This window comes from Eptatretus burgeri, chromosome 19 (assembly GCF_056783735.1).
Source record: "Eptatretus burgeri isolate ZD-2024b chromosome 19, Ebu_testis_v1, whole genome shotgun sequence".
Lineage (NCBI taxonomy): Eukaryota > Metazoa > Chordata > Myxini > Myxiniformes > Myxinidae > Eptatretus > Eptatretus burgeri.
In genome coordinates, this window is record NC_140979.1 from 1,734,647 (window position 1) to 1,761,996 (window position 27,350).

At 44.3% G+C, this 27,350-nt stretch overlaps 1 protein-coding gene and 1 long non-coding RNA gene across 9 annotated transcripts in view; one reads left to right on the forward strand and one right to left on the reverse strand.

Moving 5' to 3' along the window:
- The window catches only part of LOC147008382 (uncharacterized), a 61,946-nt gene that overhangs the window by 24,757 nt on the left and 9,839 nt on the right, over window positions 1–27,350 (reverse strand). The window contains exons 1-6 of one of the 7 annotated variants that reach the window (XR_015053433.1): window positions 23,145–23,297; window positions 20,680–20,905; window positions 20,391–20,519; window positions 15,566–15,682; window positions 15,318–15,380; window positions 3,983–4,590 (exon numbers count right to left, since the gene is read on the reverse strand). This is a non-coding gene — a long non-coding RNA (uncharacterized LOC147008382). Of the gene's footprint in view, window positions 1–3,982; window positions 4,591–15,317; window positions 15,381–15,565; window positions 15,683–17,728; window positions 17,847–18,071; window positions 18,836–20,390; window positions 20,906–23,144; window positions 23,298–27,350 lie in introns of those variants that run through there. The other 6 variants (XR_015053432.1, XR_015053429.1, XR_015053434.1 and 3 more) reach the window with 6 other exon arrangements.
- The window catches only part of LOC147008384 (uncharacterized), a 49,367-nt gene continuing 45,464 nt past the window's right edge, over window positions 23,448–27,350 (forward strand). The window contains exon 1 of one of the 2 annotated variants that reach the window (XM_085865077.1): window positions 23,448–23,541. The gene's annotated coding sequence lies outside the window, so the exon portion shown is untranslated. Of the gene's footprint in view, window positions 23,561–27,350 lie in introns of both variants that reach the window. The other variant, XM_085865076.1, reaches the window with a different exon arrangement.

The following is a 27,350-nucleotide window of genomic DNA, read 5'->3' on the forward strand; positions in this document are numbered from 1 at the left end:
TCTGCGTTTACAAGCTTTAATTTAGCACAGTGTACTTTAATGTCCAAAAATTAAACAACAAGAGTGGAAAATTAAACTTTCCAGCCATCCCCACTTTGAACAATATTTTTTTATCTTCTGCCAAGGAGTGAACCACAAGAATCAATTCTGAAGGCAACGGCCTATAGTCCAAAAGAATGGTTTCATTTTTGACAACTGCAGGACGATGCATCAAGTATGGTTGGGAAGAATAACTCTGCACTGCAGAGGATCAAACAGAAACAGCCGTCGATGCACCCAGGGTGCCCCTCTCCTCCCCACGTGACTTGCAGCACATCTCACGGTACAGAAGGGTTCCAAGGCCTTCACATTCAGTGTTGAAGATTTCCTTGTGGACGTCCACTATCACTTTGATAAATCAGTCAAGAGAAAAGGCTAATTGAGGGAGTACCTGACCTTCACCAACAGTGATATAAGAAAAATAATAAATGAGGAACTTAGACGCAGGAGAAGGTCATTCGGACCATCATGCCTGCACTGCACCAACACCAGATTAAACATATCCATTCAGCTCAATGAAGCATCCTCTTCATCTGCACTAATAAATGTCAGAGTGTGTCAGTAGGTCATTCAGTCAATCAGCCAGTGAGTGTGTGTGTCAACTCCTAAATTAAAAAACCATGAAACAAAGCAGTCTGAAATTTTGCATGCATACGAAGGGAACTCCAAGGGAGTGCATGAGTGTTTTGTTTCATTTAAAAATCCCTTTTGAAGACAATTTGCGGCCTGATTTAATTATATCCTGAAAAGGCGCATCCTCAGACACCTTATTGTTAAGGAAGAGGGAGGGGAGGAGGCTTCGGGTGCAGGGGAAGGGAGGTGGAGGGTAGTGAGAATTGTTGACAGTTAACAGATTGTGGAAGAGCGAGGAGAGAGGGTCGGATTAGGAGGAGGACAAAGGGCTGAGTGGTGAAGGGATGAGTAGCAGTGGAGAGTCATAAGAGAAGCCAAAAAGGGAAATGAGAGATTGGAGGAGGTGGAGGAATGAGCTGGAAGAAAGAGGGTGGGGGAAGGAGACAAATTTGTGGATGTGAAGGGGGAAAGTTTTAATTAGGAGGAGTGAGGGGGGAGATTTGAAAGGGAGCGGTAAGGGGGGACAATTGAGGGGGAAGCTTGGAGGGGGAAGACAAATAAGTTTGCTTTGTGGGGGTGGGAAGAGGGGGAGATGTGATGAAAGGAAAGAGAGAGAGTGTTCGAGATATCGAGGAGTGCGCTGAATGAGAGTGTGAGACATTTGTGAGGTTGGAACGGAGAACACAGATGTTTGAAAACCACACAGTTTGGGATACCATAGGAGGACCTGTTAGTGATGGAGAGGACAGTGGAGAGATGCTCGGATGGGGGGAAAGATAGGAGGAGTAGGGAGGGGGTATTACAGGGAAGAAGTGAGGAGGAGGTAGATTTAAGGAGGTGGATGAATTTGCACTGAAGTTGGAAAAATAAGAACGATTAATGATGAAAGATGAACAATCGTTGGAAAATGGGATTTATTAAATTTTTAGATCAGAGATTCCTTTAAATACATTGTACGATGGATGGAGCGCAGAAGAATTAACAGAGTGGAGAAAGGAAACGTTGTAACAGATGGAATTTCTCGACACTGGATGAAAGAAAGGTCGAATTGAACACAAGATTTTGAAGAAGCAGAACCGAGTGAAGAGGAGAAGTTGAATCATTGTGAGAGACCATTGTTTTGTTGTTGTTGTTGTTGTTGTTGTTGTTGTTTCGGGAAGAGGGGGGAAGAGTGAAGGAAAAGTTTGAAGAAAAGGTTCTGAAGGTGTGTGGTGAATGCCTTCACGATGAGAGTGGGCAGTGGGATTGGGATTTGGCAGAGTGGGATTGGCAGGGCAGAGAAAGAAGAAGAGGCGTCGTTACAGGAAGTCACGTGGTTACGTGGGGTATAAGGTGAGAAGGGAAAAGGTTTTTTTGTATTTTTATATTATAAGATATGAAACAGAGGGTATAGTTGGGAGGGATAGATGGAGGGTGGAGGGAAAAGTGGAGAAAATAGAAACTGATGGCAATGAGGAGAAAATAGAAATAAACACCATTGAGCACATCGACGGGGAAACCTGACATGACAAGATCGACGAAAACTCACCAAATATCACAAGTTTTGAAACAAAACCGAACTGGGAACACACAGTAAATACGGAGGCAACAAAATGAAGTCAAAACGCGATGAACAACGACCGGAAACTTATCTTTGAGAAAGTCAGCAGAGACCCCTGGAGAGAACCAGCCGTAGCCTCAAAAACCCAAATTGTGACGTTGGTGGTCGGTCACTATTTACAGGTGGTCGGTCACCATTTACAGGTGGTCGGTCACTATTTACAGGTGGTCGGTCACCATTTACAGGTGGTCGGTCACTATTTACAGGTGGTCGGTGACCATTTACAGGTGGTCGGTCACCATTTACAGGTAGTCGGTCACTATTTACAGGTGGTCGGTCACCATTTACAGGTGGTCGGTCACTATTTACAGGTGGTCGGTGACCATTTACAGGTGGTCGGTGACCATTTACAGGTGGTGTCACCATTTACAGGTAGTCGGTCATCATTTATAGGTGGTCGGTCACCATTTACAGGTGGACGGTCACCATTTATAGGTGGTCGGTCACTATTTACAGGTGGTCGGTCACCATTTATAGGTGGTCGGTCACCATTTATAGGTGGTCGGTCACCATTTACAGGTGGTTGTCACCATTTATAGGTGGTCGGTCACCATTTACAGGTGGTTGGTCACCATTTACAGGTGGTTGGTCAATATTTACATGTGGTCGGTCATTTCTTTTTCCCTCATCAGTTTGTTCATCTCTGACTCTTAGTTCCTCCTTTGTGAATATTTTCCCTTGGATGATCTTGTTTTTCTTTGAGTTCAGTGTTGCTTGATTAAAATTAACTTTATCAGGGCATCGTCTTCAGAATATCTGTTCCCAGGTGTTCACACTTCCTTTTCTCACACCTTTTCGTTTGGAATGTCCCATTGCCCATATTAAGGTCCATTTTTCCTTCTTTGTCCAGTATTTCATTTTTACGCTGATTCCCTCTCCTTGGGTCATCCGATTTTTGTGTTCCATTGCTTGTTGTCTTGCTTTGTCAGTTATTTCCTTTATTCTTTCTGGGGTGAAGTATTTTTCCTTCATTGATGCTGTTGAATTGAATTTCGGTCATGGAACTTGCAGTTACAGGTCATCGTCCTGCAGTTGTCAATTTCGGTCGGTCTTGGCTGACAGCTTTGTTTGCTTCAATTGGTTCATGAATCTTTCTCCTCCACCGTAAGTCCCCCATGCTTTATGCGTAGAATACACTTTGCAGTGGAGGATGATTTCCTTCTCCTCTAAGCTCACGCTCTGTTAATATATTTTTCTCCGATTTATCTGGAACCGAGTAGTTGTTGGTTGTGGAACAGGCGACACCTTTTTTCTTTGGTGTGGACAGCTGTCATCTCATGAGGCAGGGATCCCCTTCCTCACTGGAGAAGGTGCTGTCATTATACTTGTCATCACACATTCCGGCTGCTCGGAGTGGCCACACAGACTTCTGCCTCAACCAAGCAGGAGTCTTTGCCACTTTAGTCACTTTGTGACTGATTGTCATTGTTTATTTTTTTGTTCACCAAGTCAAGGCTCGTGTAAGACCGAATACACAGAACATATCACAAGACAGGAAACAAGAGGGGTGGGAGAGGGAAGCACAAAATAGTGGGGAACAAAGACAACAGGAGATCCGTGGAAGGGAGAGGGATGGGGCGGGGTACACGGGGTAAACAAGATGGTACTGCAGGGACTTTCAGGAAGGAAACCAGGGAATTTTAAGGAAGTTCTGTGCGGACAAACAAAGACTGACAGACAAACGAACGGACCCAAACACAATACCCTCTCCCTCGGCGAGGGTTAAAATATCTTGTGATTACGATGACGTTCAACTCTGAGTGAGAATAATTCTAAACTTAAAAGACTTTAATTTAATGCTCCTCAAGCGCAGGTTCAAAACAAAGCCCCAAACACAGGTGAGGTCAGGTATCTGGGATTTACAAAAAAACTGTATTTCACATGTGCATGTACATGTACTCACATATGACCCAGAAGACCCTAAAGACCCCAAGACCCAAAAACCACAGAGACCCAAAAATACCCAAAAAGATGCTGAAGCTCCCGAAGACCCAAAAGCCAAAGACCCAAAAGACCCCTCAGATCTTGACACTATTTGGACCCCTTACACCCTTCAGATAGATTAGAGAGCTTCGACCCTTGACCACTTCGACCACTTGGACCTTCTTATATCACAGCTGAAATTTCAAGTAAATATAATAAATATCACCAACGTTACAAATGAATTTGAAGAAAATTAATGTTTGGATGATGATTGGTGTAAATCATGACAACACAGTAAATCTGTGACGTCAGTCTCTGCAAAGACGTGTGGAGAGGCGAGCGTAGCAAGCGGTCCACGCTAGTTTATGATAAAAAAAAAATCAGGTTCACACCTTTGTCTTGAAAGGACGATTCATCCACGATCTCAGATTTGATCTTCACTTTCACAACATGATCTGAAAAAAAAAACATCATAAAAAATATAATTTACTTCAACATGATTGAATCAAGATATTGTCACAATCACACAAGTCACTGTGCCCAATTGAATCAGATAGCTTTACTCAAATTAACCACGTTAACTTAAACTTATCCTTAACCGAGGAAATAAGGCCAAAAATGATAGATGGTGAAAGATCTACAGGGTGTTCCAAAAAGACAACTTTGGTTGTTGATATTGTTGTGGATCCGGTGTTCGAGGCACGCGACGAGGGGAAGCCCTCGGGTCCCTCCAGAATGCCCGTTCCTGAGGCCGCCGGGCACAGAAAACTGCATGCCAGCGAGTTGCTAAGCAACCACGAATGCTGATTGGTACCACCAATCCTGCCAGTTTCCGGTGGATTGACCACACCAAGCGAGTTCCGTGCCCTCGATGCGTACTTGTGTTAACTTAACGTAGCAGGTACAGTCAAGCGGGGCTGCCAGGTACACACCAGCTACTAAAAGCAAATTAGTGGTACAGAACTTCCAGGCAAACGTGTGTGTGGACTACGCTGAACCAACAGGAAAAAGACAGAACGAGCTGGGTACATTTATCATATAAGCAGGTTTATTAATAATTATGGTGAGGAAAGGGCATGTGGCACAATAATAAAAGGTTTTAAAACAAGAGCAATATTCAGTTGGGGAAAGAGGGAGGAAAACTCGGGGTGTCTCCGGTGCGTAAGTGAGGAGGTACAAATGACGTGCAAGTGCGGTGCAGAGAAGGGAAAAATGAGAAGAGCGCGTGTCTGGTGGAGCGCAGAACGGGGCTTCTAAAAGTCGAAACCAGAGTCCCGAACAAAGTACACCTGGGAATGGAGAGACCACATGGGCTGGTGTCTGGAGAACAAGCACAAGTGAGTGAAATCCAACACCAGGCAGAAGGACAGATCCAGCAGAGAGTTCCTGGTCACGTCGTCCAAACACACTGACTTACGAACTTTCTCCTCTATCTCCGTTCCACCTCATTCCCTCTGGACGCACGAGCAATCAACACACATCATCAACCGTCCTTTTCAGGGCTCACTGATTGTCACACCTCACTCACACCAATTAATCGAACACCACACGTATTCACCCTTCGCAACTCTCAAAACAGATTGCATTGCACATTTCACCCCCCTCTTATTTGAACCCATGTAAACCTGCCGGCTCTTCTTCTCTCCTCTCCCTTTCCCTCTTTCTTCTCTTTCCCTGAATGACTGTGGCACCTGTTCATATCTGTGACAAGTGACTGACGAGGAGGGGGCTTACGTGCGTAGCATTAAGGATTTCTCGATCGTGACACTGCTTGTATACACGTGCTCTTTACAAATCATAATAAATAACTTTTTCCAAACTGTCCGGTTGTCTGACTCTACTGGTTAAGCATAGTGGAGAGTAAAAGGAAGTTCGTCCCTGTCATTCCATCATGGGAAGACCAGAGCCAGCGTGTGCAACGACGGCAACACTCGGCCCTATCTTCATCGTGCTTCACTCGCGTTAAATTTCCAGATTTTTTTTTTTTTTACGATGTTTCAAACAATTGGTTCACTAAAAAAATTTTTCACGAAAAAAATAAGTGACTACTATATTCGTTATTGGTGTGTGTCTGTCTGTCTGTTGTCGATCTCGTCGAAAATTTTTTTTTTTTTTTGAGATTTGTTCTTCCCTTATCAGTATTTAAAATGGCGATTTCAGTTAATACAATGGCGATTTCGATGAAACTTGGTCTGCAGGTTCATACCATGACCTAGTTGTATGCAAATGAGAACCGTTGCTTTGGACACCACCATTGCCAAGCAACGGGACTTTGAAAATTTTGAAAAATCATAAATAATTCATTTTTTCGAAAATCAAACATCATCGGGCCACGAGCAACTGTGGGCAGTACATTCAGCCATATTCTCAAATATTTCCAGCCGGATCCTATGAAAACTGTCGGAGAAGATAGACTTTGAATGAACCCTGGTTGAAAACAATAAAAAAACGAAGTTCGTTATATCTCAGAGACTATGAGTCAGATGTACATGAAACTGGTATGGGAGGTTCATGGTATGTCCTTGTTATATGTGAGAAAGAACCGTTGCTATGGACCCCTCCGTTGCCTAGCAACGGCCGACTACCCATGTCCGCCTACCGGCTTGTCTGTCTGTCTGTCTGTCCCGAGCATAGCTCCGTGGGTTTGGATCCGATCCTGATAAAATTTTGGTGGGAGGTTTATATCATGATCAAGTTCTGTTTTCCTGAGAATGGACGTGGTGCGCCCATTATGGACGGAGCCACGCCCAAAAAACATGTCTTTTTAGGGGGTAGCCGATTTCAATTTGCATCTTCTCCGAGGGGGTTTGTCGAATCTGACAGGGGTTTCGGTATTTGGTTACCCCAATGGCACCTGCATAGCCCCACAGAGCTCGATTTTTCATTTTCGTCCCAAGGTCAAGGTCACAAGGTCAAGGTCACAAGGTCACGAACTTAGAAAATTGCGAAAAATGTTTTTAGGGGGTAGCCGATTTCAATTTGCATCTTCTCCAAGGGGGTTTGTCGAATCTGGCAGGGGGTTCAGTATTTGGTTACCCCAATGGCCCCTGCATAGCCCCACGGAGCTCGATTTTTCATTTTCGTCCCAAGGTCAAGGTCACAAGGTCACGAACTTAGAAAATTGCGAATTTTGACATAAAAATCCATCTTCTCCGAGGGGTTTGTCGAACATGGCAGGGGTTTCGTTATTTGGTTAGCCCAATGGCACTTGCATAGCCCCACGGAGCTCGATTTTTCATTTTCGTCCCAAGGTCAAGGTCACAAGGTCACGAACTTAGAAAATATCAAATTTTGACAAAAAAAATTATACGACCGCCCAAACTTTGAGCTCGGATGAAAATATTTTTTATGCATAATCTTGAGGTCATTCCCCACCGAAAGTCTTAGAACCATTTTGCTCTATCTCGAACACCTTGCCCGTTGCACCCCCTTCAAGTTTGTTTTTACGCTGATTTCATCAAAGTATGGATAATCCGAGGAGTGTGAAATGCCATATAACCTATGTGACGTTATATTGTTCCTGGAATATTCCAGAGGAAGTTTTGCACCAAAGGTCATCATCCTTGACCTTTGACCTTTAAAGTTCACAAAGGTCAAATTTTCAAAGTTGTGGGAATCGAACCGGGTTTTCGACCTTCTTTTACGTATTAACTCCAATAAGCTATAGCACGTATCCTGTTTCCATATTTTAATGTCCACAACATTGTTTTGTGACCTTTACAGGTTATGCAAAGGTCAAATTTTGAAAGTTGTTGAACGAAACCGGGTTTTCGACATTTTGCAGCGAATAACCTGTCACTCGTACCACATCATGTTGATAATTTTTATAACTTGGTCAAACATTATAACATTGTCTCATCCTTGACTTCTGAAACAATCTACATCGTCAAATATCGCTCGTGAACCATCGTCGTCTTCAGACTTGTTATTTTATTTCAATTGAAATCCTGTATCAAGGGAGGCACAAAGCGTCCCTCTCTTGATATGGGACGGTTTCTCTGTACGCAGCTTCAACATAAGGACTGAAAATTCGTTTCTCGGCTTCGACTGCACGGAATTGGCCGCAAATTTCAGAACAAAATCCTTTCAGTAACATCCATTTCGGCATTGTAGAGTTTCGAATGAAAAACCTCAAAATTCACGTTGGTGTCCATCCGTCCGTCTGAAATGTGTCGGTGCTCATATCTCAAAGGCTAATCATTGAAACGAACTGAAAGTTGGAACATACATCGGACAATACATCTAATTAATGGCTTTCAAAACAAATTCCAGCTTTTTGTTGATGTTTTCTTGAAAGGTTTTGCTCATTAGCTCTGAGCTTGAGTTCCGTTCTTGTGCCGTACAAGTATGCAATGGCGGTGTTGTTTGAAGCAGACTCCTGCAGCAATCAATGTTAGCATGAAGTGCTCCCCTCCCTTGACATGGGATGGTTTCCCTTCATAAGAAGCATTACTTGGTTCCTCCTGTGAACACGAGGGTAGTGCAGCACGAACGAGATGTTTTGAATGAACACTGTTTGAGGTAATGTGTTCTATGAACTCTCCAGTTATCACCTCTGGCACCGAAGGTGGACGGACGTTATGTTTTCACACCTGTCTTTTTGTTTGTCTGTGATCAGGAACATCAAATGGTTGTGGATGGATGAGGATGAAACTTTGTTGAAGATCCAGATACGAGACTTTATCAAGTGGTTCTTCACCATTGATAGGGCGAACAATGATATGTGGCACGATATCTCAAAATGTTGTGGACGAGTTATGAGAAAACGAGGTGGATGAGTTGGGTAGATGACAAGAACAAGCCGATTAGATTTTGGTTCAGGTCTGAATCCAGATCCGGCGTATCAGTGGGATACAAAATGTAAACTGTTCAGCCTGGTGGAGGCATGCGCTCGAATGAGTGCTGCTCTAGTTATTATTAAACTTCCTTCTATACTCTATAGGATAGGGGAAGGCTGATTGATGTTGTCGGAGATGTTTTCACAATGAGCACCCCCATTTTTTCATGGTATCACAGTGTTTCTTCGACCCCTAAGAGGACGAAACCATCATCTAGGTTTTTTGGGGGGTTTTTTTCCTCCTGCACTCACAATTTCCAAAATGTCCAAGCTGTATCAGTGTCCGAGCTGTACCAGTGTCTGAGCTGTATCAGTGTCCGAGCTGTATCAGTGTCGAAGCTGTATCAGTGTCTGAGCTGTAACAGTGTCTGAGCTGTATCAGTGTATGAGCTGTATAAATGTCTGAGCTGTATCAATATTCGAGCTGTATCAATGTTTGAGCTGTATCAATGTTTGAGTTGTATCAATGTCTGAGGTGTATCAATGTTTGAGGTGTATCAATGTTTGAGGTGTATCAATGTTCGAGCTGTATCAAGGTTTGAGCTGTATCAATGTCTGAGGTGTATCAATGTTTGAGCTGTGTCAATGTCCAAGGTGTATCGATGTCAGAGCTGTACCAATGTCTGACCTGCATCAATGTCTGAGCTGTCTCAATGTCTGAGCTGTGCCAATGTACGAGCTGTGTCAATGTATGAGCTGTATCAATGTCTGAGCTGTACCAATGTCCGACCTGCATCAATGTATGAGCTGTATCAATATTCGGGCTGTATCAATGTTTGAGCTGTATCAATGTTTGAGTTGTATCAATGTCTGAGGTGTATCAATGTTTGAGGTGTATCAATGTTTGAGGTGTATCAATGTTCGAGCTGTATCAATGTTTGAGCTGTATCAATGTCTGAGGTGTATCAATGTTTGAGCTGTGTCAATGTCCAAGGTGTATCGATGTCAGAGCTGTACCAATGTCTGACCTGCATCAATGTCTGAGCTGTGTCAATGTCTGAGCTGTGCCAATGTATGAGCTGTGTCAATGTATGAGCTGTATCAATGTCTGAGCTGTACCATTGTCCGACCTGCATTGATGTATGAGCTGTATCAATGTCCGAGCTGTACCAATGTATGAGCTGTGTCAATGTCCAAGGTGTATCAATGTATGAGCTGTGTCAATGTCCGAGGTGTATCAATGCCCAAGCTGTATCAATGTCCGAGTTGTATCAATGTATGCGGTGTCAATGTCTGAGGTGTATCAATGTCCAAGCTGTATCAATGTCCGAGCTGTATCAATGAATGAGCTGTGTCAATGTCCAAGGTGTATCAATGTATGAGCTGTGTTAATGTCCGAGGTGTATCAATGCCCAAGCTGTATCAATGTCCGAGTTGTATCAATGTATGAGCTGTGTCAATGTCCGAGGTGTATCAATGCCCAAGCTGTATCAATGTCCGAGTTGTATCAATGTCTGAGCTGTATCAATGCCCAAGCTGTATCAATGCCCAAGCTGTATCAATGTCTGAGCTGTATCAATGTCCGACCTGTACCAATGTCCGACCTGCATCAATGTCTGAGCTGTATCAATGTCCGAGCTGCATCAATGTATGAGCTGTATCAATGTCCGAGTTGTATCAATGTATGCGCTGTGTCAATGTCCGAGGTGTATCAATGTCCAAGCTGTATCAATGTCCAAGCTGTATCAATGAATGAGCTGTGTCAATGTCTGAGCTGTATCAATGTATGAGCTGTATCAATGTCCGAGGTGTATCAATGTCTGACCTCTATCAATGTGTGACCTGTATCAATGTGTGACCTGTATCAATGTTCGAGCTGTATCAATGTGTGACCTGTATCAATGTGTGACCTGTATCAATGTGTGACCTGTATCAATGTCTGACCTGTATCAATGTGTGACCTGTATCAATGTCTGACCTGTATTAATGTGTGACCTGTATCAATGTGTGACCTGTATCAATGTGTGACCTGTATCAATGTTCGAGCTGTATCAATGTCTGACCTGTATCAATGTGTGACCTGTATCAATGTGTGACCTGTATCAATGTTCGAGCTGTATCAATGTGTGACCTGTATCAATGTCTGACCTGTACCAATGTGTGACCTGTATCAATGTGTGACCTGTATCAGTGTCTGACCTGTATCAATGTCTGACCTGTATCAATGTGTGACCTGTATCAATGTGTGACCTGTATCAATGTGTGACCTGTATCAATGTCTGACCTATATCAATGTCTGAGCTATATCATTGTTCGAGCTGTATCAATGTCTGACCTATATCAATGTCTGAGCTATATCATTGTTCGAGCTGTATCAATGTCTGACCTATATCAATGTCTGAGCTATATCATTGTTCGAGCTGTATCAATGTCTGACCTGTATCAATGTCTGACCTGCATCAATGTCTGACCTGTATCAATGTCTGACCTGTATCAATGTTCGAGCTGTATCAATGTCTGACCTGTATCAATGTCTGACCCATATCAGTGTCTGACCTGAATCAATGTCTGACCTGTATCAATGTGTGACCTGTATCAATGTCTGACCTGTATCATTGTCTGACCTTTATCAGTGTCTGACCTGTATCAATGTCTGACCTGTATCAATGTCTGACCTGTATCAATGTCTGAGCTGTATCAATGTCTGACCTGTATCAATGTGTGACCTGTATCAATGTCTGACCTGTATCAATGTTTGAGCTGTATCAATGTCTGACCTGAATCAATGTGTGACCTGTATCAATGTCTGAGCTGTATCAATGTCTGACCTGTATCAATGTGTGACCTGTATCAATGTCTGACCTGTATCAATGTGTGACCTGTATCAATGTCTGACCTGTATCAATGTTCGAGCTGTATCAATGTGTGACATGTATCAATGTCTGACCTGTATCAATGTTCGAGCTGTATCAATGTCTGACCTGTATCAATGTTCGAGCTGTATCAATGTGTGACCTGTATCAATGTCTGACCTGTATCAATGTCTGACCTGTATCAATGTTCGAGCTGTATCAATGTCTGACCTGTATCAATGTTCGAGCTGTATCAATGTGTGACCTGTATCAATGTCTGACCTGTATCAATGTCTGACCTGTATCAATGTGTGACCTGTATCAATGTGTGACCTGTATCAATGTCTGACCTGTATCAATGTGTTGCCTGTATCAATGTCCAAGCTGTATCAATGTCCGAGTTGTATCAATGTATGTGCTGTGTCAATGTCCGAGGTGTATCAATGTCCAAGCTGTATCAATGTCCGAGCTGTATCAATGAATGAGCTGTGTCAATGTCCAAGGTGTATCAATGTATGAGCTGTGTTAATGTCCGAGGTGTATCAATGCCCAAGCTGTATCAATGTCCGAGTTGTATCAATGTATGAGCTGTGTCAATGTCCGAGGTGTATCAATGCCCAAGCTGTATCAATGTCCGAGTTGTATCAATGTCTGAGCTGTATCAATGCCCAAGCTGTATCAATGCCCAAGCTGTATCAATGTCTGAGCTGTATCAATGTCCGACCTGTACCAATGTCCGACCTGCATCAATGTCTGAGCTGTATCAATGTCCGAGCTGCATCAATGTATGAGCTGTATCAATGTCCGAGTTGTATCAATGTATGCGCTGTGTCAATGTCCGAGGTGTATCAATGTCCAAGCTGTCTCAATGTCCGAGCTGTATCAATGAATGAGCTGTGTCAATGTCTGAGCTGTATCAATGTATGAGCTGTATCAATGTCCGAGGTGTATCAATGTATGAGCTGTATCAATGTATGAGCTGTATAAATGTATCAGCTGTATCAATGTATCAGCTGTATCAATGTATGAGCTGTATAAATGTCTGAGCTGTATCAATGTATGAGCTGTATCAATGTCCGAGGTGTATCAATGTATGAGCTGTATGAATGTATGAGCTGTATCAATGTATGAGCTGTATCAATGTATCAGCTGTATCAATGTCCGAGCTGTATCAATGTATGAGCTGCATCAATGTCCGAGGTGTATCAATGTATGAGCTGTGTCAATGTCCGAGGTGTATCAATGTATGAGCTGTGTCAATGTCCGAGGTGTATCAATGTATGAGCTGTGTCAATGTCGGAGGTGTATCAATGTCCAAGCTGTATCAATGTCTGAGCTGTATCAATGTATGAGCTGTGTCAATGTCTAAGCTGTATCAATGTCCGAGCTGTATCAATGTCTGACCTGTATCAATGTCCGAGCTGTGTCAATGTGTGACCTGTATCAATGTCTGACCTGTATCAATGTTCGAGCTGTATCAATGTCTGAACTGTATCAATGTCTGACCTGAATCAATGTCTGACCTGTATCAATGTCCGAGCTGTATCAATGTCTGAACTGTATCAATGTCTGACCTGTATCAATGTCCCACCTGTATCAATGTTCGAGCTGTATCAATGTGTGACCTGTATCAATGTCTGACCCATATCAGTGTCTGACCTGTATCAATGTCTGACCTGTATCAATGTCTGACCTGTATCAATGTCTGACCTGTATCATTGGCTGACCTGTGGGGGAAAAATTTATATTAATGTATTTTAAATTGTAACAAATGGAGTTTCAGAAATGTAACTTTTATGCTGCAAATTGAATTGGCTGTCATTTCTGGCCAAAAGACTTTTGCCCTAAATGATAAGAAATGTGTTGTTCTGGAGCAGAGTGACCGAGCTGATAAATGAACCTTTGCTTAGAAAATGTACGAAGTGGCTTTTTGTCTAAAGGACACGTCTACAGTCTGGGTGAATATCCCCCAACCTCTTTCTCATGGAAGTATAAATATTTTGAAAGGCACATTGTTCTCAGTACGAGCACGTGAGGAAGTATAGTTTCTCAGTGGCTCGTACTCCTTGGAACTGACCAAGTACCAAGTTAGACTAAAACTCTCTGATGTAATGTAGAAGTGAATTGAATCGGGTTGGTCTAACTGTTAACTAAAGTAAGAATAATATTGCAAACAAATGGGGATTTTTTAAGTTCATTGTACAAAGGTGAGAAGTGTATGGTGTATAATTAGGAAATAAATTGTTTCACAAGGAAGGACTTGTGTGGACATCAGTTTTATCAGTGTCGATAGGGTTTTTTTTGTAGGATTTTATAATCAAATCGGACAAACGTTAAACTCTGTCTGAAGTCAAATAGGATTCCACAATCGGCCGGTTAGAATCCTTCAGGAGGACAACGATCACAACAAGGTGGGTTTAAAAAATCCACATCAGACCTTTATCAGTGTCTGACCTGTATCAATGTCTGACCTGAATCAATGTGTGACCTGTATCAATGTGTGACCTGTATCAATGTGTGACCTGTATCAATGTTCGAGCTGTATCAATGTGTGACCTGTATCAATGTCTGACCTGTATCAATGTGTGACCTGTATCAATGTGTGACCTGTATCAATGTCTGACCTGTATCAATGTTCGAGCTGTATCAATGTGTGACATGTATCAATGTCTGACCTGTATCAATGTTCGAGCTGTATCAATGTCTGACCTGTATCAATGTTCGAGCTGTATCAATGTGTGACCTGTATCAATGTGTGACCTGTATCAATGTCTGACCTGTATCAATGTTTGAGCTGTATCAATGTCTGACCTGTATCAATGTTCGAGCTGTATCAATGTGTGACCTGTATCAATGTCTGACCTGTATCAATGTCTGACCTGTATCAATGTGTGACCTGTATCAATGTGTGACCTGTATCAATGTGTGACCTGTATCAATGTGTGACCTGTATCAATGTGTGACCTGTATCAATGTGTGACCTGTATCAATGTTCGAGCTGTATCAATGTGTGACCTGTATCAATGTGTGACCTGTATCAATGTGTGACCTGTATCAATGTTCGAGCTGTATCAATGTCTGACCTGTATCAATGTCTGACCTGTATCAATGTCTGACCTGTATCAATGTCCGAGCTGTATCAATGTCCGAACTTTTTCTCGGATCCGGCTGGGACTTTCGGAATGACATTTTGCATCAGTAAAGGGAATAAAAATTACGTGGCATTGACATGACCTTTTAAACCTTGACCTATTTTTTCAGGTCATGGCCCAATTATAGATTTTAACATTTTTCACAATTTTTTTTTAAAATTTTTTTTCTCAATTCACACTTTATCCCTGAATGTTGATGGTCAAGGTCGAATGGCAGTCGAAACAAACATTTGCCATTATTGGATCATGAGGTAAGTCATGGGCGATCAGCAAGGGTAAGATGGGGGAGGCCAGGGTAGGCTTAACTTGGCGATGGCAGATACCTTGTTGTTATTATTATAATTATCTTGATAAACAATAAACTACTGTGTGAACATGAAGAATGAGTTTGTGGTTCCAACCTTCGTATGGAGGGAACGAATCATCAACGAACTCGGATTCGACCTTCACCTTCATTACACGATCTGAAACACAAACAATCCATGAAGTAAATACGAAACTTTGAGGAACCACAAGATGTCGGTTCGGAGTGAACGAGAAAAACTACAACACGATTAAAATTCTGAATAATGATGAGATTAATATTACAACTCAGAAGGCAAAACCTGAATGATAATATAAAGTGGAGATGCAGCCTCTGGTCACTTACCGTGAGGCAACACGACCGTCGTTATTACATCACTTCCGGTTTCCGTTAACGGTGCTTTGCAATGTGCCGAGTCTGTGTCTCATATTTCGTGTTATTCTGTCCTCACGATGCGGGACTCTGTACAGATAGACAGGGAGATAAACACTGTCCCTCACGTTAAACATTCACAACATAAAAATCAAACCCAATCGTGTTTATACACCGCACAGCGTTTAATATTCACAACATAAAAATCAAACCCAATCGTGTTTATACACCGCACAGTGTTAAACATTCACAAGAGAGAAAACAAACCCAATCGTGTTTATACACCGTGGAGACGATGCCCGGCCACCGTCTCCGCCTCCCGTGACGTCATCGACCTCTCACGCTCAACAAATTGAGAGACGAAGACAATTTCTTGTTCTCATGAATGAAAATTTAAAACGAATAAATTTTGTGTGTTTGATCAAACAGCAGATTGTTGTTGTTTATCATCGTCTTCCCACCATCTCCACGGCCACCATCTCCCTGGCCACCATCTCCGCGGCCGCCATCTCCCTGGCCACCGTCTCTGTTACCCGGTCACTCGGCCACCGTCTCCACAGCCAGTAAAACATTCTCCAGGAGTAGTCGCTCCTCTGTTGAAAAATTTGTCTCAACCTGACAAGCACTTGCGGAGAAAAACACGAAAGTTCTGTGTGGACAAATAGACAAACAAACAAACAAACAAACAAACAAACAAACAAACAAACGGCCCCAAATGTAATACCCTCTCGTTTGGCGAGTGTAACAAGTGGGACGATGAGTAATTTAATAGTGAATTTGTTTGAGCCCACACGATGTACAAGTCCAAGGATTCACTGATCGTGAGGAACAGGAATCCCGGCCGACCAATCAAGTTGATGTTTGGAGGAAAGGGTGTGGGGAGGGGCACGGTTTGGGGACGGGGGTGTTCAAAATTTAGTAATATTTTAGGGGATGTTTGGTCTCGCGTTATGGATTGTAACGGGGGTGTGTAAAAATAGATTTTATTTGGATCAGATTTTAGTAAAAATAGTGTTTTAGTGAAAACATCACATGGTGTTTGAATGTCCCCAAATCAGGTAAATGGAAGGCAGGACACAAACAAGTTCACAGAGATTTATTTATTTTTGATGATCAAAATATTTGTGTTATTTTGATGTTCTGTTGTCTTCTCATCTTGATATAATTATTAATTTTACTGAGTTTTATTTCCTTTCATGAATTATTCTTTCTGGCAGTACTATGTTTAGTTTGGTTAATGGTAGCCATAACGGCAGAGTTAGTGACAGTAACATTATTTTAAATACGAATGCGGGCCCGGAGGTGCGAAAACGACGACTGAATTGGGGCATTTTTTCACCCCCCCTCTCATCCCCTCCCCTCTTTCTTCCCCCTCCTCTCTCGCCCCTCTCTCTGTGAATGTATTCACAAATGTATTCACAAAAAAAGAAAAAACAACTAAATAAATATATATTAATTGTGACGTCATTCGTGACGTCATAGCACCGTGTCCTGTCATTGGTTTGGTGAATAAATGGCCATAACTTGGGTACCGCTCGTCCGATTAATATCAAACCTTGAAAAGGCACAAACTCAGGTCCCCAGCGTCGATTGTGACGTCATAGCACCGTGTCTTGTCATTGGTCGACAGATAAATGGCCGTAACTAGGGAACCGCTCGTCCGATTGATATCAAACCTCGAAAAGGCACATCCGCGGGGCCCCGGCAATATTCCTGGCAAGTTTCAATCAGATCGGACCGGCGGTCGTCGAGAAACGGCGGTCGCATACAGCTAGACACACAAACACACACACACAAACACACAAACACACACACACACACACACACACACACACACACACACACACACACACACACACACACACACACACACACACACACACACACACACACACACACACAAACAATCTGTGAAAACCCTCCCGTCCATTTGGCGAAATGATCCCTTTCCTGAAACCAAACATAACCAAACACCCAAACCACCAGGCGGATGACGTTGATCAATGACCCGGTCAGAGAGGCTTCCGAGGCTGAAATTCACACGAACCACTTCCCGGAGCTCCACAGCGATTCCTGAATGCTTTTGATCACGTCTTATTGGGAAGGCCACGTGAGGTCCTGCTCGGTGTGAGTTACCAGTGCATCCTCAGGTAGCTGTTCCAAGGGCGGAAAGTTCACCGGGTGATCTGAAGGATTCGGGACAACCTCAGCACATCTGTCTCCGTGTCCACAGAGCTGGCCATTTGTGATCTCGCTTGAAAAGACGTATCATCATGTATTTCATTAACTCAACATCACCATTAACAATTAAAAGTCATGTGAAAGGTCATGATAAAGGACCGAAATATAATTGCATCGTTCCGTTACATCAATATCAGAGTAATCACTCATCAATTCCCTGTGGCAGTCACAAAAGGCCACCACCAAAAGTGACATTTTAGGGACAGAAATGTACAACGATCTCACGGTCATCTCTTACCTGTCACTTGGCATCACAGGAAGGGCGAGCCACGCTGGTATATGATGGCAGCCCGGATGGTGTTCCACGTAGTTCAGAGAAACCATGATTTCTGATCTGGTAGAGCAACGCAACATCTTCACGTATTCGCTTTACACAAATGGCATCAGTGACCTCCCCAATGAGCAGGTGAAACATTATTCCACAATGCTTATCAGAAGACAAAGTCCTCCGACGGTGTACATCAACAACAGGAAAATTGTCTTCTCGCTTGGCCGTGAGACGAAGCAATCGACTTGGTGTTTGCAAGGCTCCCGGACACACTGGTAGAGGGCAGGAACTTCCAAGCCGTAGCCGTAGTACTGACCGACAGGGAATGCCACCTCAAAGATGCTGCGCATGATGAGCTGCAGGACGTAGGCTGTCATCAATCCGTCTCTCTTGATGTATCGTCTTCTGTCGTGCTTCGCGGAGTCATCGACGACGGCTATCTGATTCGTTAACGTCTCCAGCATCTCCAGCTCCACATCTTCGTTGAACGTCGATCCATCTTCTCCTCCATTGTCTTCTTCTTTAGGACGTGGAGGTTTTTGCCCAACGTCCTGTCGTTTTGCCAGTGATGTGGTTCCACACGAAACGAGTGAAGATTAGCACACGACAAAGAACAGTTGGTCAATACGAGACTTCAGAAATGATATCCTCAACCTCAGCCTCCCAACCCCGAGTCCTCGCCTCCCCACTGCCAACCTGAAGACATCAATTCCCTCTCCATTTCAAGCCTTCAAACCCCCTCACCACCCCACCCCCCAACCACAACCCCCCCTACCCCCCATCCACCAAAAGTCCTTCACCGTCCGACTCTGTCCCATATTTGCTCTCCCCCACCCTCCAAACTCCAATTCTGTCCTCCCCTCCCTCACCCACCTCCTCCTCATAACAGCAAACGAGTATTCACACAAACCATGAATGAAGCAACTCCAACATGTCATGGCGCGTCATGGTCGCCTGTCCAACCAACAATCCTGTGAGATACGTGGAAAAGATATGTGACCATGAGCAGGTTAATTGTGCCAAGAAACGTATATTGCGAACTCCACCGCTCTGGGTGGTACTCCACCGCTTCTTGAATTGCTGAACAATGGTGGAAAACACAGCTTCCACAAAATAACGTCTCATCGAAGTTTTTCATCCATTTTCATGACACACATAAAGCTCCAGGGATCTGTGGCATCCATGCTGAACTTCTCAAGGCTGGTGGAAATGCTGCACTCGTGTCGTTGCATGGAGTTCTGTGCTCTGCCTGGAACACGGGTATGTACCATCTAAACTGACTGGAAGAGGGGCCTTGTTGTCCCTCTCTGAAAAAAATAAATAAAATAAAAAAGCCAAGACTGCGACAACCACCGAGGGGTGACGCTGCTCTCAGTGCCGGGCAAGGTCTTTGCTCGGATAATGCCGGGACCTGTGCGGGAGGACGAAAGTCCGAGTCTTCATGTCCTTGGTGCTTCCAGTCTTGCTCTATGGATGTGAGACTTGGACTCTGACCAGGGATCTGACACAGAGACTTAATTCCTTTGGTTCCAGGTCTCTTTGGAGAATCCTTGGCTATCGCTGGTCGGACTTTGTGTCCAACGAGCGGTTGCTGAGAGAGACTCAAATGAGATTTGTTACCTGCATAGTCCGTGAGCGTCAGCTGAGGCTGTATGAACAGGTGACTCGTTTTCCTGACGCTGATCCTGCTCACCATATTCTCTCAGCGAGGGAGCCTCGTGAGTGGAGGAGGCCGACGGGCCGACCACGTGCCTCGTGGTTGCAGCAGGTTGATCGGCATCTCAAGGAGATGGGGATGGGCCAGGCATCTGCCTGGGAGATGGCCAGACGGAGGCCCCTGGAGTACCGGCGGAAAGTGGACGCACCGTCACTCAAACGTAGAATGTTTCTCCTTGGTTGACTGACATGATGTCATTCAGACCAAAACGTTGTACCAATGAGAACCGCATGTGTGCTGCGTTAGCCGTCAATCTACCTGAAGTCCGTATTTGAGAGCAGGGCATGGCTCTGTCGAAGGTTATTTTAAAATGTGAATCGATATTTTACTCATCAGCAAGTTGCCCGTGCCTGCACGGGATTCCACACCAGGGAGCGATGAAGGCGGCAAAAATGCAAATGGCGTCTTCTGTCATCGAGCCGGCAAGCTTGGAGCGCAGAGTCACGATGATTGTTCTGCTTTAATTTCGCATAAGAGGAGTCTCTTCGAATGTAAGAATTTAAAGTTAAAATTTACAAAATGTCCCAAACATCGAACGCACGAGAGATATCCAGTGAGATTGAACTGCTGACCTCCCACACTCAGATGGGACCTTCTCACGCATGATCGATGTCCGGCTCTTTTGTCGTTGAGGATACGAGGCAGCAACATCATGCTGCATCAACGGGGTCAGCGTCGACCAGATTACACAGGGGTATCAGCTGTGGATGCACACAACGCGAATAGCAACCTCCCTCAATCCATCAAAACCAATCCCACCTGGAGATGCGATGCAAAGCAAAGGCGACGTACAGGATGGTGGGAATGGCGACCGCCATGATGTGAAAGATCCCGAATCGAACATGTGAGAGAGGAGCGTACCGGTCGTAGCACACGTTCGTGCATCCCGGCTGTACGGTGTTGCTCATGAAGAATCCTTGTTCGTCATAGTAGATCGACTCGCCAGCCAAACCTGTGAGCACGACGCGAAGCACCAGGAAGGCCAGGAACCAAAGCTTCCCCAGGTAGGTCGAGTGACTTTCAATCTCCTGCAGGAGACTGGTGATGTATCCCCAGGACATCCCGAAGAGTCAACGGAGGAAGAACCCTGCAAAGACCGTCCGAGGGAGCAATTTCATCAGATTCATCATCATCATCATCATTATCACCAGAAGGCAAAATTTCACTGATTAACTAAAGTTTAACTCATTTAATTTCAAATTGAGGTGAAACCCAAAAAAATGATCATCGTACATTGCCGGTAACACGTCATCGGTGTTCCGAGGAACCAAAACGATCATCACAACAACTGCCGAGCCCAACAACGGCCTGGTTTTAAAAGTTGTTGATGATTACCGGATGAAAACACCTTTGTCATGTTAAAACAACGAAACTTTGTGTGTGTGATCAACATTAGGGGGGGGGGATGAAATATCGAACGGTTTGTTTGGATTTGAGGCCAGATTCGTGCTCCAGGGGTTGGGGACTTGGGGTAACAGGGGGTCAAAACGGACATTTATTTGTTTTGTTTTTACCATCAGGTCATTTTGTTGATGGAACGTTTTACCGTCTTTTAACTTTTCTTGAGTTGGGAAACGCGGTGACTTGCGATGGCGCGTCATTAACTTGTGTCGAGTTTTCTATTGTTTCGAGAAGTATTCCTATATCCTTGTGTGTGTGCTCCCCCCCCCCCGTGTCCTAGTAACGGGTTCTTCATTCATCCCATAATAAATGGAACCGTCAGGCTCGAGGTCCCGCTTCTTCTTCCTCAATCTGCGGAGACGAGGCCTTTTAGAGCAGGCGAGTTTGTGATGAAACAACCGATTCGGACCAAATTTGGTGGACACGCCGGTTGTGTCACACGGACTCACTGATTCGATTTGGGTGAAGATCCGAATTCGGATCCGGATACAAGAATTTTTTTTTGTGATTCTTCGTTCCAAAACTTCGTGGTGTGGTCAAAACACCATATGAAGCACGACAACTCAAAACGTTGTGGACGGGATATTAGAAAACTGGGTGGACGACGAGACGATGAGGTGACAAAACAAGCCGATTCGATGTCCGTTCAGGTCGGCATCCAGATCCGGCCGAGCAGTGTTTACAAAACGTAAACTGTTCAGTCTGGGGAAGGGGGCCCTCTACTGGGGTCCCTTCTTTTTGGAACTTCACTGGGCCATGGACTAACAACAGAGGCCTGAGGCCGATGTGCCTTCACAAAATGGTGGATGATTAAGTTTTGCAATCCCCCCTCCCCCTCCCTTCCTCTCTCTCCTCCTCCCCTCTGTCCTCCCTCACTCCATTCACACCTCTCTCCCACCCTCCCCTCCGCACCTTCCTCTCTCTCTCCCTCCACTTTTCCCCCCTCCTTCCTCTTCTCCCCCTCCCTCTACCCCCTTCCACCTATTCTCCCCCCTCACTCCTCTATATACCCTCTCCCTCCTCTTCTTCCCCCTCTCCTCTGTCTACCTTCTCACTCCTCTTCTCCCACACCCTCCCTTCTCTTCTTTCCCCCCTCCCTCCTCTTCTTCCCTCCTTCCCCCTCTCCTACCCCTCCCTCTTCTATCTACCTCCTCCCTCCTCTTCTACCTCCCCTCGCTCCTTTTCTCCCTCCCTCCTCTTCTTCCCCCCTCCTCTCCGTCATCTCTCCCTCCCATCTTCCTCCTCCATCCTCCCCCACTCTTAATATTTCTTTCAGCGAAGTGACGGGTTGTATTTGCTCGTCTGTACTAATAAATGTCAGAGTGTACGTGTGTGTGTGGTGTGTGTGTGTATGTGTGATGTGTTGTGGAGTGTGTGGTGTGTGTGTGTACGTGTGGTGTGTGGGTGTTTGTGTGTGTGTGTGTGTATGTGGTGTGTGTGGTGTTTGTATGTGTGGTGTGTGTATGTGTGGTGTGTGTATGTGTGGTGTGTGTATGTTTGTGTGTGTACGTGTGGTGTGTGTGTGTACGTGTGGTGTGTGGGTGTTTGTGTGTGTACGTGTGTGCATCTCCTCCATAACTCCAACACCATGAAACCGATCAGCCTGAAACTTTTCATGCCAATGGACCTCCAAGAAGGTGTATGAGTGAAGATTGGGTGTTTGAGTTCATTAAAATTTCCCTTTTGAAGATCATTAACATCCTTATTTAATTACATCCTTCATCAAGTCCTATCCCTGGTCACCGAACTCTCCCTCGCCGGGCTCTGAATTTGCCATTTTTTTGGGGCCTGCCTCACAACGCCTTGACTAGAAATAGGCCACAACGGTTTCTTAACGATAGTTTTGAATTTTTTTTCACTCCACCGGGATGATGACGATGACAGGACGAACGTGAAAACGCAGCGAAGAGAAAAAACAAACTCACCAAAAACTGCTGATCTATTCACCCACTTGACAAATCTTCGAGCGTCCGCCATTGCCGGCCAGTTCAAGATTCCCGGAGCTTTCATTCAAGAGATGAGAAACGATCGGATATGACGTCACTGACTGCCGTTACCGCTCGACGAGCTGATTGGCTCATTCGAATGAAACGTTTTGATTGGCCGAGTTTTGATTTTGAATGATTGGCTCATTCAAATGAAATTCGACAAGCTGATTGGCTCATTCAAATGAAATTCGACGAGCTGATTGGCTCATTCAAATGAAACGGTTTACACTCTTCTTCGACCTTAACGGATCAAAAGGCGGTGCCAAAACCGATTCACCAAGACAGTAAGTCGACTGCACAAGGAAACCTTCGAATGGCGGGGACATCTGAACAGGTATCCGAGACAGATCGATGTGAGTGTTTACCTTTGAGTTTGATTATTATTAATGTTGCTGTGAACTACCACCCTGGTGTTTCGCATGTCGGGTGATCCATCACTGGGTGCTCCATTAATCGAAAGAACGTGAGGCCGGAGGGACCCGTGTGACGTCACTGGTCCACCGGTGGACGTTAAAAATCGCACGGTGTCTTTCGTGAAGAGGAGGCAAGTCATCGCCGGCACTCTGTACAAATTCCAAATTCCTTTTTCAACACAACGGAATTCTTTCCGTGTCAAATTTAATTTGATGTCAATGCACTGTCGCTGTAGCCGTACAGTTGGTACTCTGACAGCTCATCAACCCTCCTTCACCCCTCCCAACCCTCAGGTATCAATCCCCTTCTCGGCTGAGGTTCACCGGTACCTCCGGTACTTTATCATTGCACCTCTCATGGAACGAAACAACATTTGGCTGAAAGATAGTTCAAAGTACCATGAAAACATTCCCCTATTGTTTACATGTAAACAGTGGGGGAAAAAGGGGGATAAACAGGACCTGGAAGTGGGAAATCACCAGAGGGCGTGGTCCTAGCTTTCCTGGACCGGTGATTAGTGCTCCTTGGAAGCCACGCCCAGTTGACACACTTTTCTCCTCGGTTTGGCATGTCAACCAGGTGTTTGTTGCGTCGTACGGGCGATTCGACCTCTTCAAAGGTATCCAAGTTCACGGAGAAGAGTTGAGCGAAGGTTGAAGTACGGGCTGGGCGATGGGGAGTGCGAAAAAGAGATGATGCGATCATCGTGTTGGCCGACATCAAGCATCGCTGGACCTGTACCCAGGTCATTCCACACACTTCCCCCTGTTAGCATCGTCCGTGGGACGAAGAACCGTTTGGTATTAATGCTGAGTGGTGAGGATCCATCCATCCATCCATCCATCCATTGGGGACCACACTCTGTGCAGAGTGTTGCTGCTGCTTCAACAGTCTCCTTGGCTGTTGGACAATCCTGGACAGGTAACCGCTCCGACACAGGATACCAGCACTTATTTTGCCGACCGCGGAAGGATGACAGGCAGAGTCAACCCCACCTGGTATTAATTGAACATCTGAGCATGAATTTGAAGTCAGGATCCTCGGATTCCAAGCCCACCGCCCGAACCATGTAGTCAACACCAGGCACAGGTAAAGATCGAAAGGCAAACTTGATTTTGATACCATCTCGGAACTCTTCGGGATGATTAAACCGGGGTTCGAACCCCCCAACCTTCCAGATGTATAGCAGGCACCGTCTGCCATGACACCAGCAAGGCTTGTAAGCACTGAATGAATATACAGACGTTTCAAAAGTAACAGTCAGTGCACTGAACGACGAAATTCTTGTGTTTCAGGTGTTTGTTCATCTTAAAATAAGAATACCTGTTCCTGCTTACCTGCAGATAAATTCCTACTGCTAAGTTTCTTGTGAAAAAACTCCTGTGTGTGTTCATGCCAGATCTCTTGACTGTATAATTATGATGTATATCCTGTGTCAACGCACACACAAAATCATAGCGAACGCAGTGAGCTTCATACTTAACGCGTGCACATGAGAGAATAGGAAACAACAACAACAACAACAACAACAACACAATACCCCTGGCTATTTGGAATCCGTGTCGTTAGCTATGACCTTTTGCTTCCGGTTGTTGTTAAACGCTGTGCGGTGTATAAACACGATTGGGTTTTATTTCTATCTTGTGAATATTACTTAACGCGTGCACATGAGAAAATAGGAAACAACAAAAACAACACAATACCCTATGTCGTTGGCTATGACCATTTTGCTTCCGTTTTTTTTTTTGCTTCTGGTTTTATTTGTTTCCCGTTTTTGTCATGGTGAATGATGCATGCCGGGAGATCATGACCGGAAGTGTTTATTTATTTATTCAATTATTGTTTTCCCAAAGTTAATTTTATACTTCCAAAAGTGATTTTTTCATGACAGGAAGTGTTTATTTTGTATTTAACATTACCGGGAGTGATTTTGAAACTCTTTAAAGAACTTTTAATTTCTTTTATTCTTGACCAGAAGTGATCGTTTATTTATTTATTTATTCAATTCGTTTTTTTCCAAAGTTAATTTTAATAAAGATATCTCCCGCATCATCAAAAAATTTTTTTAATCGTGATTTACATTATTTGATCGCTGATCCCGAATCCAGGCCGAAGTAACCGGAAATTGCGTCGAAATCATCAGCTGTGCAGCGCTTACATGTACCACGGTATAGTTGGCAAGTACCGTCGTGCCCCCACAATCCGAACGCCCCATTGTTTGAACAAATTGGAATCCGAACAATTTTTTCGAGAAAAATTTGCCCTAAAAACCGAACACATTTTCGAAAACCGAACACAACGTGGCGTTCATGTTTGTTCACATGCGTCTCCCCCGCTTGTTTGAGCCGCATCTTCGCGCTTTGTTCACTCAGTTCGTCGGTGGAAGTCCTCGTGAAAGCATCTCTCGCGTGTCGATCGCTACTTTACCTTGTGTTTTCACCTTGATGTGTGCTGTTTTTTTTTTCTTCAATTATCACCCTTGTGCATTCACCATGGCAACCAAGAAGAGCAGTGAAGCAAAAAGGAGTAAGAGGAAGTCCGTGAGAACGACAATTGAGTTGAAGAAAGAACTTATCGCTAAGTATGAGAGCGGTACGCGTGTGTCTGTTCTCGCTGCCATGTTCGAGCTGCCGAAATCGACCGTGTGTAGGATTCTGAAAAATAAAGAAGCGATAAAAGCACGAAAACCCGTCGTGAAGCGAACTCAATCAATGAACCCTCTGACGAATCGGCTTGAACGAACTCAACGTTTTTTTCGCGAGCATGGTAGTAACGTCATGCTGCGTCACCCAATCGCTTCACCTCTTGATTATCTCCGTGGAACCGTGCGGTGAAAACGGCACGTTTGGGTCTCCACAGAGCGTACTGGGATATAAAACACCATTTGGTGCTTCATGGTTAATTACATACCTCCACCAGGCTGAACAGTTTACGTTTTGGATCCCAATGGCCACTGATAGGCCGGAGCTGCATCCAGACCTGATGGAAGAAGCGACAACGCTCCTGCTCATCCCCCAGGCTTGGAAGAAGATTCATGACTCAGAAAAGGTCATTTAGTCATCTTATTTTACCTTAAACATGGGTAATTTCAGTTGAAAATGTCTTGAAAGTGGGTTCTCTTGGGGTCCAGGAACGGATTAATTCACTTTCCATTATTTCTTATTGGGAAAATAGTTTTGGAATCCGAACTTTTTGGAATCCGAATTCAATTCTTGGAACGAATTCAATTCGGATTCTGGGGGCACCACTGTATACAGTTGTGAACAAGTTTGATGTAAAGTCAGAAGCGAATGTAAGAAGAATTCTACGTTCGCTTCTAGGCTTTGCCTATTGCATATTAGTGAACGCAGTGAACTTCATACTTAACGCGTGCACGTGAGAGAATAGGAAACAACAACAACAACAACAACAACAGCACAATACTCCTGACAATTTTGAATCCGTGTCGTTGGCTATGACCCTTTTGCTTCCGGTTGTTTTTAAACGCTGTGCGGTGTATAAACACGATTGGGTTTTATTTCTATCTTGTGAATATTACTTAACGTGTGCATCTGAGAGAATAGGAAACAACAACAACAGCACAATACCATGGCAATTTTGAAGCCGTGTCGTCGCCTATGACCCTTTTGCTTCCGTTTTTTTGGGGGAATGATGCATGCCGGGAGATAAAGGCATCGTCGGAGACATGAAAGACCCAAATAATATCAGACATGGTGTATATTTCCTCCA